Source organism: Lagopus muta, chromosome 1, assembly GCF_023343835.1.
Source record: "Lagopus muta isolate bLagMut1 chromosome 1, bLagMut1 primary, whole genome shotgun sequence".
NCBI lineage: Eukaryota > Metazoa > Chordata > Aves > Galliformes > Phasianidae > Lagopus > Lagopus muta.
In genome coordinates this window covers 25,808,988-25,826,828 of record NC_064433.1, presented here as the reverse complement: position 1 = coordinate 25,826,828, position 17,841 = coordinate 25,808,988, and the positions used below count along the sequence as shown (strand labels likewise).

Sequence of the window (17,841 nt, the reverse complement as noted above, 5' to 3'; positions counted from 1 at the left end):
TGCAAGTTAAACCCTGTCAGGTGGAGAACAGCATTTATTTTGCCACATTTATTTTTACCTAGATTTTTAATCTAAGCTAGTTCCATGGTGGGGCTGATCATGCTCCGTGAACACTTGCATTGTCGCAGCTAGGTAAGCAGTGCTGGAAATGGGGAGCTGAGGCACCCAATTAGCTGTGTCCATTTCTAGAAGAAGTATTGCAAATACCCTGAGAGGCACAGGGTGTGCCTCAGAGCATTGCAAGCCTCCCACATCCCAGCTGTGCGGTCCCACCTTCATGCCTGGCCATACCCCATCTAGAACCTGCAGGTAGTTGATCAAAATTGATCACTTCTTTTTGCAGGACTGTTTTCACATAATTTAGCTTCCTGACCTGCCTCACCTTGCAGCTTTGCAAATGTCCAAGTCAGCGCAAGGAAGGAGTGGGAGTCTTCAGCTGGAGCTGAAGAGGAAGGTGAGGGAAGCTGGGGTTGCTTCGGCCAGTTTAGATTGGCTCAAGTTGTCCTGCAGCTGCGTCCTGCCTGGAAATCTTGCCATTTTCCACCAGAACCACCTCGTGTTCAGCATGTATAAAATGAACTGGGCTGTGCAAATAGCGATTGATCAAAAAAAGGTGACTCACAGTACTTTGTGAGGTATGTACCAACCCATATAACGAATACAGTAAAATAAATAGAATTTTCCAGGAAAACTCCACAGTCTGAATGTTTAATTACATTCTGGACTATCAATTAATTGCATTTTGGTCTACCAAAGCTCAGAAGGCAAATTTTGGATTTGAATATAACACAAGGAGATCTTCCTGCTTACAGGCCCACAAGAGCAAGTTCGTTCAGGCGCACTGCTGCTCAGCTGTTTGGATTAGGCCTCCCCTGTTTTGTGTTTACAATCCAAATCATCCTCTCCTCAGATAAATATCTGCTCCTGCTGCCTGGCCCATCCCCAGCATTTATCAGTCATTGTCTGTTTTTCAAACCTCATGCCCTTGTACCTTTTCAGCATCGCTGACCCTTGTTCCATCCAGTCCGAGCCCTTCCTGTGTCCTGGCATTGCCTCTGGTGACAAGGAGGCATCCTGGCTGTCACTGAGTGCTGCCTCTTGTTCTGCTGTCCCTTCTGGCTCCCAGCAAGAGGGATACTCTGCACATACTGTACTGCAGGAGGGGAGAGAAACTGTGGCACAAGGAAGACCGGGGGGCAAAAGAATGAAGAAAAAGAGGAAGGTTAGAAAAGAAGCTGAATTAAAGTTTTATGGAGTTTCTTCTGTTTTTCCTCTGCAGAAACTTGTACAATTCACCTGGTTTAAGAATACCACAGCAGCACGGAAATACTGTTTGTAAATAAGTGATGTTCTCAGATAAGCAGGATAAAAAACATTTGGAAATGATGTGGGTTGAGAATTGAAACCCAGATTTCACCTATATTCCTGTCAGTGCCAGCAGTGACTGCAAAGCCCTAACTTAGAAAAGCATGTGTGATGTTTCATTTCTATAGTCACAGCTATCTACTTGGCATTTGTGTCTGTAGATCCTGCTATGTATCCCTATGTGGAATGGCACCCCACTGCTGAAGTGAGAAGGGCAGGCAAAGCTGGGAGGAAAATCAGAGAAAGTAGGTGACATGCTTCCCACTGGGGACTGCTGAAGAAAGATATTCCCAGTTGTATTTGCTACAAGATCTCCTTCAGAAGGATGCTTCTATCTGTTTACCTCCTCAAGCCCAGATGTCAGCTTAACAACCCTTCACCCTATTTCATCTGATTGTCCCAAAGCCAGTGTTATATCTTTGTTGGCACATGGTCTGATCTAGCTACTTAGCCTTTGTCTGTTATCATCTATTTCATACAGAGTGTTTACGTTGGCACGATAAATAGCTGGCCATGTGAGGAGTTATTTGGACACAGGTCTTACCTGTGGTTTCCTTCCAGTCCATTATCTTGTGATTCAGATTCAGGTTGTATGCTTCTGGTCAATGTGTATTAAGGCAAATCAGCAAGAGAAATGTGGAGTATTTCTCTATTTTAAAGTCTGTCCGAATTCATAAGAGGAAAAGTGTACAATTAAAGACAGGACACAATTACAACATTTTAATTAGCGCTTTCGAGTCCTGCAATGTATGTGTATCAACACATATTTTGTACAGGAAATGTTATTGGTTGTCTTAGTGATAATGGTGCATGGATTCTAGTATTGTGTGACTTTACATGTAGATAGGTCATTTCTCTCATGTTTATCTTTTCATTATATAAGAGAAAAGATGTGATGCCAACTCTGAGAATTTCTGAAGTATTGCTGTTTTCATCACAGCATATTTATCTCCTTGAATTACAGAAAAACCAAGCAATTTCCTTCAGTTTAACAGCACAATATTTAAGGAAGTTTGCAGTATGATACGTTGCTTCTTTAATTCTTCACATTGTGATTGATCTCGTTTACTCCTTATGCTGTTTCCAGATTAGGACAATTATATCATAGATTAACGCAAAGGGGCCTTTCCACAGATGTGTTTGTTTCTTTTGCTGCTGTATTTTAATACATTGCTCTTTACAGAGGCTCCAAAACGTGCTGGCAAAACAGTGATTGTTCTTGTGAGATAAGTTTTCGGGGTAAAGGCTTTTAGATAAACAATGTAGTAAAGACACGTGTCTGAAATAGTACATTAGGTTGACTACACAATTACATAATAGAGTAAATATTATTCAGTGTTAAAGCAGTGCTTGGTTGTTTATGTGATAGGGTGTCAGTCCAAATCCTGCATTAGTCTTTTATTTACTTTCACCCAATGGGCTTTAGTCACTAAAAGTACAATTGTAGAATGCTTTTGTACAAAAACTGAATGTTATAGCATATATAGTCAGAGATCTGAGCCATTGGATTTTTCTTACAAATAATACACAGCCTCTAAATAGTTCAGAAATTGCTTATAATTCTTCAAATAATTTTTTCTCTAAGACATTTTTTTTACAATGTATTCTGTAAAAATATCTGCTGTGGAGATTTTACCAGTACTTTGTGAGATGGCTTTGTGATGCAACTGTTGCTTTTTCAATGGCCAAATTAGTCCTGTAGCAGTAATGTTAGTAAGATCGCATTACCCTATGTAGCTTTTGCTTTATGCCTTATGCAGCCTACAGAAATAATGTGAGTTTGTGCTCAAGTTTAGCTTGTAATACCCAAATTAACCAGTATGTGTCTTTAATCCTATGGGTTACTTGAGTCACTTGGTTACTTGGGTTATTCAGAAATTCAAAGCACAAGCAAAGAAATTCTTTGTGTAAAAATATCTTCCTATATCTTTGGAACAAGTAGATTTCTTTTAGGGGTATAATAGAATTAGGGAATATAAGCAATTAATTTTTAAACCAATCATGAGTGCTCATGTAACCTTCCAAAGGAGTATATAACAAGTGGTTGGGGAAAGAAAAGCATTCTTTACCCAATTTTTGGGTAACTGTTGATTCCCAGCACTTGCAATTGAAGTAATTGTGCATCAACTTTCCCCCTGCTATGAGCACTTCTATGAGGAAGCCGAGATCACATCAATGGGAAGATGTTGTAAACATTTTCACTGTAACTCAAGACCACATGTGGAAGAGTGAGAATCTTTGCTTCTATCTGGCAATCAGTAGGTTAGCTGTGTTAGAAGACATCCCCCATGCTTTTATTTCCCTAGCATTGCAGTTATAGCTATAATAGTTATGGATTGTTATTATTATGTTTTCAAAGGGTTTTCCCTGCAGTAGTATTCCCTGCTTTAATGCACCCAGCCATACTTCCAGAATTTGACTTTTTTTAACATCAATTTTTGAAATCTGTAACAAGCTTATCTTTGCTCATACACTGATTCCAAGACACTTGGCTCTTGTTCCGAGGTGCTTGCTCTTACATCTAGTTAGTACATAGGTCACTCCAAAAATAATGCATCCTATTTATTTCCATTGAAACTGCAACAAATGCAAAGTGCACAATGACACTATTTGATAGAGCAAATTCTCAGCTATAAAATACTCCTTTTCAACACTGCTACCACCATTAGCTGTGCAATTTTGTTAGTGATAATCAAGAGTCTGCATGTTGTACTCATAAAAGTCCGCACTAGTGGAGATGACCCACTGTCACCCTTGCTGAACAGCACCATCCACTGCCTCACGGTGCTCACACCCACTGCTTGGTCTCCAGAAAGATTCAGAAAGAGCTGATGGATGTCAGTGGTTGCAATTTTTATGACACACCTTTGCTTCGTATGCACTTCCATGTCAGACACCATTCTGTCAGACTGCCCTTCTGCTGCTGTCTGTTACACAGCAACAGAACATAATGGGATATTGGTGAAAAGGTTCAACCATACCAGCAATATCCACCTCTGGTATCATGGGCCTGCATAATAAAATAGGAGGCATTACATTCGGAGCAGCCCTCATATTACAGTGTTGTGCAAGATTCCAAGCAGAACTTGAATTCCTTTTGAGCTGGATGATGTACAGTCCTATCCTTTTGTGTTTTTGCATTCTAAACAGACAGAGCAGTTGGACAAAGGGTAGAAGAATAAAAAGGTGACCTAAACTGCTGTTGTAGTCCCACAGGTCTTTGGTCATCAATATGCTGTACAGTGAATTCTGTTCCATCTTCTCTGTAGCCATTTGAGCTGCAGAAACAAGTGTAACTGAGCATCACGGCAGCCTCTTATTTTGCGGAGTGTGGAAATGAGGAGGGGGTGTAGATAGAATACTAAGTAATGCTTTGATATATCAAGCTGGAAAAAAAAAAAAAGCGGCAGTAATTCAGATTCTTCATTGTAAGGTCTGGAAAGAAGATGAATAAATAGATCTGTGCTCAGATTTTGAGGAAGATAAATTTTTGTGTGAAACATTAGGGCATCAATTTCTGCATTTTTCAAAAAGAACTTTGGTTGCACACTGAGGTCTGAACGAAGTTATTTTTGTCTCACTATGTTTTTGTGCTGGTATAGTCTGCTGCTTCATACAACATGCCAGTGCACGAGTCTCCATATAGGGTTACTTAGTTCACAAGTGGAAAGATCTGTATCTAGCAAGACAACTATTTTCTTTTGGTGTATCTGATGGGTATGGATAGAATTAATTAAGAGAGTTTATTCTCAAAAGTGACAGGCTATTCTGTGACAGCAAAATGTGTTTGCTCCTGATGGCAGTCATTCACTTTCTGCTGGATCAGAAGACTTCCCTGAAGGAATTTTAATTGATCTGCACTTACCCAAAATAAAGCAAAAACACTGCTGTATCCTAGAGATAAAAGCAAAAAAAAAGAAGAGCTGATGGAATTCAAAGTATATGATTTTTAATGTTTGCTTTGAGATGAAACGTGGGGCCTGTAGATGCTAATGAACTGCATTTATATGTGTTGAACACGGTGGGTGCACATGGATGAAGTTGTAGATACAAACACAGAGAAGTGTTGAGAACCTTCACAAGCAGAATTTTGCTGTGGAGCAGTGAAGCTTCTCTTCTAGGGATGCGTTCACTCCCCCCTTTGATTTATGAAATCTCCTTGCATCAACAGCATTCTTGGGGAGAAGTCCACAGGTCTGTTACCTACTTTGTGGAGGAGTTATTGCATTTTGTTTTGAATCTATGCTAAAGGAGGCAAGGAATGAATGATCTCTGTGCAGTATCTCAGTTTTGTTAAGGCTTTTGTTGTCTTCTCTTGTATAATCTCTTTAGTTGTGAATTTTCTGGTCTGGTTAGTTGTGGCATACTGAATTGTTCCTCATACGAGATATTCTCTAACCAGTGGATGATGTATGTTTTCTTTGAACCTTTTCTAACTACTTCTGTTTTGTTGCTCTGTTCTCTTCGAGGCACTGCAGCTGAGCAAGCTTTTCAAGATGGAGCTTGTTACAGTGGAAAATAATGTATTTTTCTTAGTTCTTTTTCCTTTTTCAGTAATTTCTAATGTTTAATACACTGTATTGGCTCTGGCAGAGTGGTGAGTTACCTTTTTGTGGAGCTATTGTAAACACTTTCTGAGACACAAAGAGATGTTTTGTTTAGCAGAACATACATATTTGAATTTTTGCTAGTAATGGGTAACTAAAATGGTTTCCAGTAAACCTGTGTTGAGCTGATTGTGATAGTCTGCATAAGCCCTACTGAAGCATGCAAGATTTTGGTGTTGCAAAACATAAAAGAGAATCAGAAATGATCTTTCATTTTGTGGACTCATGCCTTTTAAAGTGATTCTGTTATTACAAATCCCAGGCATGGAGTAGGCTGCTACTCCAGGGTGCTTGATATAAAGAAGGGTGTAAAACACGAGATTCTTTCAAGGTGTACAGTGCGTGGATAAAAGAACGTGGCCCATAAATGTATTGATGCTTGTTTTAAAAAAGTGATTGTAATACTTGATTATAAAATCAACATGAAGGCTTGTACTTACCATACCCCTTTCTTTTTTTTTTTTAACCCGTAGATAACTTCAAGTGAAAGCTGAGGACCTTTTGTCCTTAACAACCATAGACGTGAAAGACGCTTCCAGAAGGAAGACCAGTTTGAGCAAAGAGGAAAAGACCATTCCTTCCTACAACCCAGCAAGGTGACTAAGTGACTCCAAAGAAATGTAAGTGATTTATAGTGGAGCTGTGGTTGTGACTGTTACTACTGGGGAGTTATGTGCTCACTAAGGAGGAATACAGAACCATGTCATTGAAATTTATTGCCTGTGGATGTAAATTATGGTTTAAATTTGCAAAGCATTCAGCAAATACATACTCCTTCTATGTTTTTGTGATGGTAAGCTATTCTACAATTATTTTTCACATACGAAAATTGTTATTGGAAAATGAATTGCTGAAAGAGTCCAAACTATGGCTTTCTACCATTTTCAACTCATCTAGATCTAAGTTAATTTAGATATGTGGGGACGAAGCTGCAACATCTCAGTTAGTCATCCTGGAATCTTCTAACGCTCAGTAGAGAATCAAGCATCTGCAGAGGCCAACCCATCTCATCCTAAAAGTAATGCCAAGAAGATGTTGTGTGAGTCCTTCAGTATCTTGTGTCTCTCTGTTGACAGCTTAGCTTTAGCCAAAGTATTCAGTGAACACTTTAACCTGTTACAGCTGTGTAAGAAGCACTTCCAGCTTCTTTTCCCCTCCCCGTATTGCATGTGTACCCTCATGCACCCTCAGCATGTGTAGCTGTTTACATGGCTATGTGACAAATAAATTTGGAAAGTGGAGCTGGCTGAAAATAACCAATTCTTTGTACGGTTTTGTTTTCAGCTGGATTTATCCCAGCCTTCTCATGTATGGCTGTCCAAGGGCTGTGACTGGTACAAAGGGAAACGAGGATGGAAGTTAGCAGCCAGAAGTGTGGGGGAGGACACGATAGCTTCTTTTGGCAGATGCTCTGGTTTTTGAGTTTAAATTGCTTGGGAGCTATAGTCTCAGGCCTTGTAGATGTTTTTAATGCTCTGCCATTTTTAAGAGTGGAAAAATTTGAGACGTATGAGACTTGAGATTTGAGTGAAAAATTTGAAACTTCTTTTCAAATGAGGAACTTCTGTTTTGCTGTGTATTTCCTGTTGTGACAATGCAGGATTTTTTACATCCCTTATGACTTAAAATTCAGATCTCCAAAACTGCAAATGGCGAGTAAGTAAATAAATGTCATACAGTAATTTATATTGTAAGTGTGACACTATATAATCCATATATACACACATAATTTCTGAATTTTCAAAATGCTAGCCTGATTTTTGTATAGTGCCAAGCATAAACTATGGGCTGAGTGATACTGTATGGTTACTAGCTGGACTAATTTAGACACTGTTCTCCTGAACAGCAGAATATATAACATGTTATTCTCATAATAAGAAGACAGAGCCAGCAGCGGCGTGAAGTTCAGCAAAGGAAATTCTAGGTGCTGAACCTGGGACAGAGCAGTGCCAGAGAGGCACAGGCTGGGAGACAGACAGCTGGAGAGCAGATCAGTGCGAAGGAATCTGGGGGTTGCTGGTGACAGCATGCTCAACATGAGCCACCAGCATGGCCTGGCTGCCAAGTGGCAGACCACACTGTGGGGTGTATTAAGCACAGCATAGCCAGCCAGTCAAAGAGGTGATTCTTCCACTATATTTAGAGTTATTGTAACCTCACCAACACTGAATATTATGTGTAGTTCTCTAGAAATATTTTTTATATTGTGGGCTCCACTATATAACTATAAGTTAAGATACTTGAAAGTGTGTGGAGGAGAGGAACAGAGCTGGAAATGGGGCTGGAAGGCATGTCTGATGAGGGGCAGAGGACACTTGCAATATCCAATGGGAAGAAGAGGAGGATGAGTGGTGATCTCATTGCTATCTACAGCTTCTGAGAAGGAGAAGCACAGAGTGAGGTGCCGGGCTCTGCTTCTGGGAATTGATGGCAGGATGCACTGGAATGTCACAGAACTTCACCAAAAGGGTCAGATTGAACATCAGGAAAAATTTCTTTATTGTGAAGGCACTGGAACACTGGAAAATGCTTCCTAGTGATGTGGTTAATGCCTCTTGTCTGTTAATGTTCAAGAGCGATTTAGACTGTGCTCTCAATAATGTACTTCGTCTTTTGATTAGCCCTGGAGAAGTCAGGCAGTTGAACTCAGCAATCCTTGAAGGTTCCTTCCAACTAACTATTCCATTCTGTTTGTACCCAATGACAGGATGAAAGGAAATGGATATATACTGAATCCATGTGCATAAAAGTCCATTTAAACATAGAAGGTACTTCCTTGCCTTGAAAAAGGTCAAATACTGGAATGGGTTGCCGATAGAGGCTCTGCAGTTTCCATGAGACTGTGGAGTCTCCATCCTTGGAGATACTAAAAACCCAGTGGAATACAATAACAAGCAATCTTTTCTAACTGACTCTGTTTGAGCAAGGATTTAAACCATTTCCTGAGGTCCCTTCTGACCTTAGCTATCCTGTGATTCTGGGAATATTTATAGTTAAGTGCAGTCATACAGGAGTCTGCTATTTTATTTTGTGATCTTGAAATGTATTTATTTTTTTGTCTTCTGGTTCTGATTTATTTAGCTATTCAGTTTAGGGTTTTACTGAACTTCTGGTAAAAGACGAGAGAAGTTGAGAGCTTTCTGAAATGTGTTAAATTATATTTAAAGACTTGTGAGTGTAACTTAAAAAATGAGACTGAAGTCTGTGAAAGTCTTTTTTAGCTGTGAATTAGAGCCCCAGTTAGAAGGACAGTCATGTGCTGTGGATTTTAGGTATTTTAAAAGTGAAACTTCTACATTTGACACATGGAACAGAAGATACATGTGTAATATACTTTTATGTTTGGAGAAAAAAAAAAAAAGGAAAAGACAAAAAGGGAAAAAGCTTTGGAGAAGAGATCCAGTATTCCACAACAGAAATATCTATCTTCCCTAGTCTAGTCAGATGTAATGAGGAAAAAAGAACGATTTCTTTAAATTTATGTTTTCTTAAATTTCAGCTTCAATTATTTCTGCAGACCTTTTCTGTCCACAGTTTTGCTGTAGGCTGAGTATCTTTGCAAAAGCTTCTGTGAGATGGGTGTATCGTTTCTGAGAATGAGAAAAAAAATCAGCTCTAAAAAAAGGTCTAACCATTCTTTCCTTTGCTTTTGAGCAAAGACTTGAAATTTAAGAGTGAAGCTTCAATGGCTTATAAGATGTGCTTTTGCTGTGCCCATGAATGTCTGTCCTTATTGCACCGACTTATAAGCTTTTGCAAATTGATGCTTACTCATATTCAGAAGAAGCATATTACTTTGTCAGCATATTCTCAAAATATTCCCTGTGTATTCTTAAGCTTCTATAAGTGGTTGAGTCTGTCCTGACATGGAGATCAAACGCTCTATGACATTTCAAATGCACAGATCCCTGTTATTTTCGCAAGAAGGTTCTTGTTTTTGCATTTTTATGAGACAGTCCGTTTTGATTTTTATGCTTGTTATGGATTCTTTCTTCATTTTAGGCTTATTTTGCCCATGTACTCTTTGAGAACGATATCAAGAGAGTGATTAATCTCTGCTGATTTTCAGTCTAGGAAGCTAGGCGTTGTAAGACTGAGCTGTAGACTTCTCTAGTCAGTGAATAAAAGTGGGTGCTTCCAGAGGAGGACTCATCCATTCAGCCTTGTTTTATGTCCATCTTAAGATGAGATGAAAGAGCTTTGGAGATGCACGTTTATTGTTACTGACAATAAGAGAAAAGCTAAGGTGACCAGCAAAACTTCAAACATTACACTTTTCTATCAAATGTTGAGGTCAGTTCCATCTCTTGTGATGGAATGTGAGAATTAAGATGTGGCAGTGTTATCACTGGCATTGACCAAAACATCCTCCTTTTATATGAGTAAACCAAATTCTTTCTAGAGATATGTATTTCTTTGTAGTTACAGTGACACATTCAAGCTTATCAAAACATCACTTTCCATAGTGCTTAGGCATTGTATGCAGCCATTAAGATAATGCTCTTTAAATGCCATTTTAATATTATCTATGAAATATCAATAGATTTTTAAGTTTTTTTGGTCTTATATCTTGCACAAATATTTTAACTTTGTTGTTAGTTAATTTCTAGTAAAAGTGAGATAATGACATTCTGATATTTAATATTACTTACAATAAAAGATGGAATTAAAAACACTGATGTTAATATAACAGACAAAAGCATGCTTTAAGCTGATTTTTAAGTGCAAGTAACAGGGTGACAAAAGTTTGCTCTAATATCAACTAATATTGATAATATATTCTATTAAATGCAATTAGGTTGAAATGCTACTTTCCATTTGTATTGAAGCATTGTATGCTTCTGGAGTAGTTCACAGTGCTGTTTGAATTTGACTGGTGGCAACTGCATCTCCCAGCATGTGATGGTAATGTACAATGAAGATTTCTTGTGTTCGTGCATCAGGGCTGTGTATGAGGAGAACTTCCTTGAACTGGAAGAGTCAAATGGTTTAAAGGCATTAGAAGGAACATACAAAGTTCTCATTTGCTTTTTAGTTGGGATGTTGGCATATGAAAAAGAAATTCTGGTGTAATTTTTTGAAGCTAACTGTCGTATAATGTGAGTAATGACCTTGGACAGCTAGGTTTCCCTGTATTATTTCATATGTGTTTTTAACATCACTGTTACGAAACTACAAAGAACAGCAGCATATGCTTGAAAGATGATCGCAGCATTATGCTAAGAATGTGCACGATTGCTTTCAGTAAGCAGTAATACTGTGCTTGCATTTATGGATGGATGATCAATTAAACTCATTAAAGTGTGCTAAATTTTTATTCCTTTTTTATTTATGTTCCTTTTCGTATCCTGGATCTTTTTTTTTTTCTTTTTTTTTTCTTTTTTGTATCTTTTCTGTCCTTTTGTTCCTATCTTTTTATTGGAAAAAGAGAAATCCTAATTTCTTGAATCTCATAAAGCCTAAAGGAATGAAGTCTTTTTTTTTTTTTTGTTAAAGAAATACTTATAAATTGGACAAAGAAAAGTGCTCAAAGATGAGAAAGGACCTCACATAAATATTTTTGAAGTATTTTCTTTAATTCATATTCACTGAATAATATTTATGAGTGTGTCTCCCTTAGAAATATTGTCATACCTATGCTTTCTCAACATGGATGTTTCTGAGACTGACAAACTGGCCCTATATATGGTTGTGCAAGTTTTATAGGCTTCTTTTTTTTTCCCCTATGTTTGTATGATTTTCTGGCTTTGAGTTGCATTTGTAATATTCCTATCTTTCTGCCTCTTAAAGAATGTTCAGTTTTGAATGGCATTTTATGCATCACAAAAATCCACCAAAAGAAACCTACTTCTGAGAAAATGGAAAGGGCAGTTCAGCCAAGGTACCAGAGTATGTTTGAGCGGTGAAGAACTGTGCATATTTGTATTGAGGTATAAATTTTATGTTGTGATTGATATTTTGTCCTGTACCCATTGCAGTGATCAGACTGAGTAGGTCCTGTATGCTTATAATGTTTGGATCCAACGAATGAAGCTGGGTGTAGAAACCTCGCTGGTATCCTTCAAAGAAACTCACTAACGACTGCAAGGAAGGTAACAGAGCACGTGGCATTCAGCACAAACATATAAACCAGCAGCTATTTTATTAAAAACATAATTTTTTTTTTCTGGGTTCCGTACCATTTGGTGCAAGTTATAAAAACAAGCCCCCATCATTTTGTTAGTCTAACTCAAAATTTAAAGGCAGCCTCAAGTTTCAAATAAGGAAGAAGAAAGGATGTTTTCATTGTTACAGGCATTTTTAGAAAGTGTGAATATGTACTGATAGTTTTTCTCCTGCTGCATTTGTGCCTTGTATCTTGTCTGGTGATGCAAAGAAGGCAAGGAAGTACAGAGAGCTTTTTATCACTATGTCTTCATTTATTTGGCTTACATTTGTCACTTTGTTCAGCTATCTTACCTCCAGTGGTTTTGGGATGGTTTGATTTCTGATTTACTTGGTTGAGAACATCAATTAATTGGATGACCTCCACATTCTGTCAGTTTTTTTAATTTTCTGCTTTGTAAGAGATGGAATCATATTACTTTAATTTGAAGTATCTTTCATGGGACACAGGGAGGTGAAAGGTAGGAGATAAACTAAATAAGAATGCCAGCCAAGCAGACGTCTTTTGCTGAAATGACAACATTATAAACTTTGGTGTCATCCTGTGTAGAGCTGCAGTGTCCTGGCATTGAGCTGTTGAGGGATTGGAAAAGGTATGAAACATGTATTTGTAATGGAAGACAATTCTCTTCATATAAGCTCAGTCAGTGTTTTTATAGGATTACTGCCTGTTGGTAAACAGCTGCAGTGTTATGCTTCAGAGGTAGAAGCGTTTGAATGGTAATGAAGGGATTCTTGTATACAGTTAACAAAGCGTGGTGAGATCCTTGGGGGCATAAGCCATGGCATAAATGGTAATAACACTCTACATTTCGTCTGAGGATTTCAACGAATTTAATAGAAAACATTAATTAATTATTACCGTAACCCCTGTAGAGTACTGCTTAGACTACTGAAATCATTAGTTGGATTGATGACAGAAATCATGTATCAGTTGTGTAGCATGTTCGCAACACTTACTTTGCTGCACACAGATAATTCAGGAGGCTTCTGTCATACAGATCATCATCTGTATTTTGGACAATGAGATGTTAAGACGTAAAGCATGGGGTCCAACTGTTTGCCTTGCCTGGGCTGCTTGAGTGAAGAGGATTTATCTTGGGCCATGTATAAAATATAGAATGTAGTTAATGTATGTAAGTAACAATACTTCTAATACTTTATTATTTTTTTTTATAAAGAGGGAAACAAAAACATTAAACTAGTGGGATATTTGACCTTGTTTTAGTGAAACTAATGCATTAGTCTGGTTTGATGGAGGTGGTTGCAATTCTTAGTGAGTTCTCAAGGTTCTCAATGCTTCACCCTTGAAAGTAATTCTTCACAAATGTACAGCCAAAGGTGATGACGTGAATAAGGCATCATTATGAAATGAGGGATATTTTTCTCTAGTAAGGTAAGGATTGATAAAAGTGTGGTAAAGCAGCGTGATCAAGTTTTTATTTGAGTTGAATATCTGATTGCAAATCTACACATTCCATATGAATACTTACAGGTAATGTATCTATGTTGAACTGAAAGGAGTTGCAAATATCTCCTCAAATTGATTTTTTCAGCAACCTTGAAACCTGTTCTTAAATTGCCCCCATGTGACAGCCCAGTCCAACTCCCATCCAAGTCATCAGGAATTGACTGCCTAGTGGTTGACTCAGTCTACTGTATCTCTGTATCTCTTTGGGTTCTGTCATTTAAGTTAGGTTCACTCCCTGAGCAGTATAGGGATTATGGCCACGCCATGGTTTTGTTCTGTGATGCAGATGTCACTTTAGATCCTTTGGTATGAGAAGAATTAACTTCAGGATTCATAACAATTTTATAATTTCTGAGCTGATGTGTATACTATGTCAGAAAAAAACATATTTTTATGTCTTAAAACCATGTGTTAAAACCATGAATTCAAGATATGCTAAACACGAACAGCTTCTCAAGGGCAAGAAAATAGTCACATAAACAGTGTAGATGCAAAGTACATAAGAGCAGAAACCATCTGTTGTGTGTTGTGATCTGATGAAAACATCCATGATAGAAACCGAAGCTAATTAAACAGTTACTCCACAGTGTGCAGTGCAGGTTAGGGCTGTTAAAACTATTTTATTTAGACCATTGGTTTGGAGAGAGAATGGCACAAGATGCTTTAGTTTTTGTCCCATCAGCGCTGCTACCTTTTTAAGGCCACATTGTCAATTTGTCTCTGTTGTTAAAGAAATACCAACATAAACTTAAAGTATTTAACAGTTTTCCTATTCCAGACTCACATTTTATAGCACTGAAATACAAAACTGATTCTCTCCTGTATTTGTAGCAACAAATGAAAACATGTAAGTTGTTAAATGACACAATTTTGGCTAAAATTGTATTTTTAAATAGAAACCAAGTATGGGTTATGCTAATAGAAACTCATTTGTAATTTAAACTGCAGCTGTTAAGATTCAATAATGGAGCCATACATCAAGGAGTTTTCTGCAAAAACAGAAAAATACTAATTCTTCATCCTCAGTTCTGCAAATCCAGAATGATGGGATTTCAGCCCTTCATCTTTTAGTGACAGGCAGCAGCATCAGTAGAATAAAACTAAAATGTGATCCCCTTTCTCTCCACCTCCTTCCCCTGATTTTGCTCTGACAGAGTAAGAAACACAGTTTTAGCTGGTGTCTTTCCTTAAGGGAAAAAATGGTCTGTTAGCAAGTCTTTTAGGGAGAAGGAGCTTTTTGGATAAGCGGTCTTTTGATTCGTATAGTGCATCTGGTTCCTTTGTTTTTGCAAGTTACGATAAATGATTTCTGAGACAGTTATTGAGAACAGAATCAAGGTCATCAACCTTTCCCCAAGAAGTCATTGTGTCTCAGTTCTTGTTTCTGATGAAAATGATGAACATGGGGGTGATGGGCTGCAGATCAGCTGAAACGCTGCTGTCTCATGTGAGGAATCCCCTGCCATATGTTAGCAAACGATGTACTTAATGTTTTTTATAAAAATTAGTGGCAGATCAAATTTTTCTAGATTAATTTTAATTTGTTTTAAAATAATTTAGTGTGTGCATGTTGCACTTTATCATTCTAAATCCCCCAAAATGTATTCATTACTGTAAAGTCCTCTAAAATTCATGATGAAATAAAAGCCTTTGGGTATTTTGAAGACCTGCTGTGTCTTTGGAGAAATTTGGTTTTAAGCCCTAGAGCTAAATTCCTAGAGCTTTTCCATTGTCTGCACGTCAGTTGAGCCTAGTGCTGGAGTTAGCTTGTGAAGTTGAGTCTCTGTGTACGGCTACAAATACTCCAGTATCTGAGAAGACAAAAGGTAGGTATCTGTCTAACCAAAAGAATTCTTTACACACTCTGTAGAAAACAAAAATAATATAGTCTGTATCTTCAACAGAAAATGGTTATTGTTTTAGTAGTAACAGGTTTAGCATCTCCATTAGTCTTTTAGTTGAGATTAGGAGTGGTCTTCTGAAAAACCAGGATAAACTAGGTTACTTCCAGAGCTTCCTGCTGACAGAGCTAAACAAGGGGAAGTGCTCCACAAATGAACCCAAACCATGCAGTTGTACAGAATGAAATGTCTTAAAGCACATGTCAGATGGGTATAAAGCACTTGGCAATAGCAAAGTACTTGGCAATCTTTCAAGCTTCAAATCTGATGTCCTATCTCCTAACACAGATATTCTTATTTAAGTAAGATACACCTCTGGGCATCTTTGTTATAAAAAAAGTAGATCTGTTAGAAAACAACAACAACAAAAAACACATTTACTTTTCTGTAAGTAATGTAGTGCTACCACTTTTGGCTCAGATGATGGATTAGAGCCTGTGACATAAAGGTCTCTTCTAGAATTAAAATATTTATGAATACTTGTATGTACTCACATGACTATTTTGTATGTTTAAAACTACTGAAGAGGAATTTTTTTTATCTAGTCTCTTTCCCTTAAAAATCTAGTTTAAAGAATGATGTTTTGAAATTTTGATCTTGCCTTTTCTATTCACATTTCTAAGGAAAAATTATGACAAGCCTCTTAAGGAGGAGAATTAAATGACCAGTGAAGGAGATGTTCCTTTCAACTCTATTGTCTATGTTTATTTGGCAATTGAAGCAGTAGTGAACTTATTGCTTGTTTATCAATAGAAGACGGGGGGAAAAAAAGAAGGCTAATAACAAAAGCAAGTAGTTGTCTTTTCATTCAAATAATCTGTCATCTTTTGTACTGTAATTAATTATGGTGTGTGAATATGTATATATAGAGTATATATATAAACTTCTGATGTGTAATATAGTGTTGAATACAGATTGGCACATATTAAAGAATATTGCTGATGGCAACAGCCCTTGATGAGGTAGTTCTACTGGACAGGACATCTGTTTTAGCATGTACTACTCTCCATGTTGTTTTCAAAGTGAAGTATTTAATCTGCTTCTCTGAATAGAGTCTCTCTGCTTTCTGTTCAGGTTTCTAATCTTGTGCATTTCTAGTGTTTTTCTCTCCTAATCAGTGTTTATGAATGAGATTGCTATATGATGGCACCTGCAGTTCTTCATGGGAACTTACCTGTGATTTTCAGAGCCTTACTTATCAAAGCCTTTGATTTTGGACTGTCAGACAATATTTTGTTTAGAAGTCGCTACTTACATTTCCCAGGATGGCACTGTGCAACAACCAAAATACTATGTGTAAGAGTTACTCAGAAGCCAACATTTGTAGCCATGTTAACTTGCTGATGCATAATTTAAAATGCTCCACATTTTTGCATTATTTTAAAAAATAGTGATACTGATTCAAACAGCTGGAAAGTTTGTGCTATTTTGTACTTACAAGTGAAGTAGGCACTCTGTGAATATATTCGAAAGAGGCTAAGGGAAAAGAGGAAAAGAAGAGTTGGTAGCAATTTGAAGAGAACAATTTGAGACTAGTTGAATAACAGGAAAGCACCAGTTATGAAATGCCTGTTAACTCTTGGTGGCATTAGACCAGTCACAATAGGGTGAGGTATCGAGTCTTTGAACATTAACTGACTTATTTGGTAAGAGAGTAAAGGTACAAAGAAAATGTGATTGCTTCCAGTGCTCACTTTAAATACATACAAAACTCATAAGCCACTGATGTATAGCTGTAGGAACTAAACATTCAGATTTCCATCATGTTGAAACATTGACATAATGGTGATTTTTTAAATCTTGGGCTACATATTGCAAGTTTTACACGCATTGGTGTTCACAGCATTTCTGTTGAAAAGTCCTACAATTCATGTAAAACCTGTGAGGGCAGGGAGACACTGGGTCAGGTTGCCCATAGTGGCTGTGGGTACGCCCTCCCCGGAGGTATTCAAGGCCAGGCTGGATGGGGCTTTGAGCAATATGATCTAGAGGGAGATGTCCCTGCCTATAGCAGGGACTTGGAACTAGGTGATCTTAAAGGTCCCTTCCAACCCAGACCATTTCTTATGATTCTATGATTTACTACTTACCACTTGAATTTCAGAAGTATAAATTACGAAAAACAACACACAAGTATTTGTACTTTTACTTAGTTGCACAATAGCATCTGTGGCAATGTTTCACTTAATGCTTCATCCATTCTTGGTGAAAACATCAGATATCCTTTACAGTGGAACAAGGGCAATTCCTTTCTTGGATATAAGAAACACCGAAAGTCCAAACCAGGAAATTCTGAAGGGAGGAGAACATTGGCCCATCAAGTTTACATATG

The 17,841-nt window shown here is 37.7% G+C and overlaps 1 protein-coding gene across 10 annotated transcripts in view; it reads left to right on the top strand.

The window, feature by feature from the left end:
- The window catches only part of FOXP2 (forkhead box P2), a 408,488-nt gene that overhangs the window by 59,464 nt on the left and 331,183 nt on the right, over positions 1 to 17,841 (top strand). For all 10 annotated transcript variants that reach the window (XM_048942671.1, XM_048942667.1, XM_048942680.1 and 7 more), the window contains exon 2: positions 6,446 to 6,592. The gene's annotated coding sequence lies outside the window, so the exon portion shown is untranslated. The remainder of the gene's footprint in view (positions 1 to 6,445; positions 6,593 to 17,841) is intronic.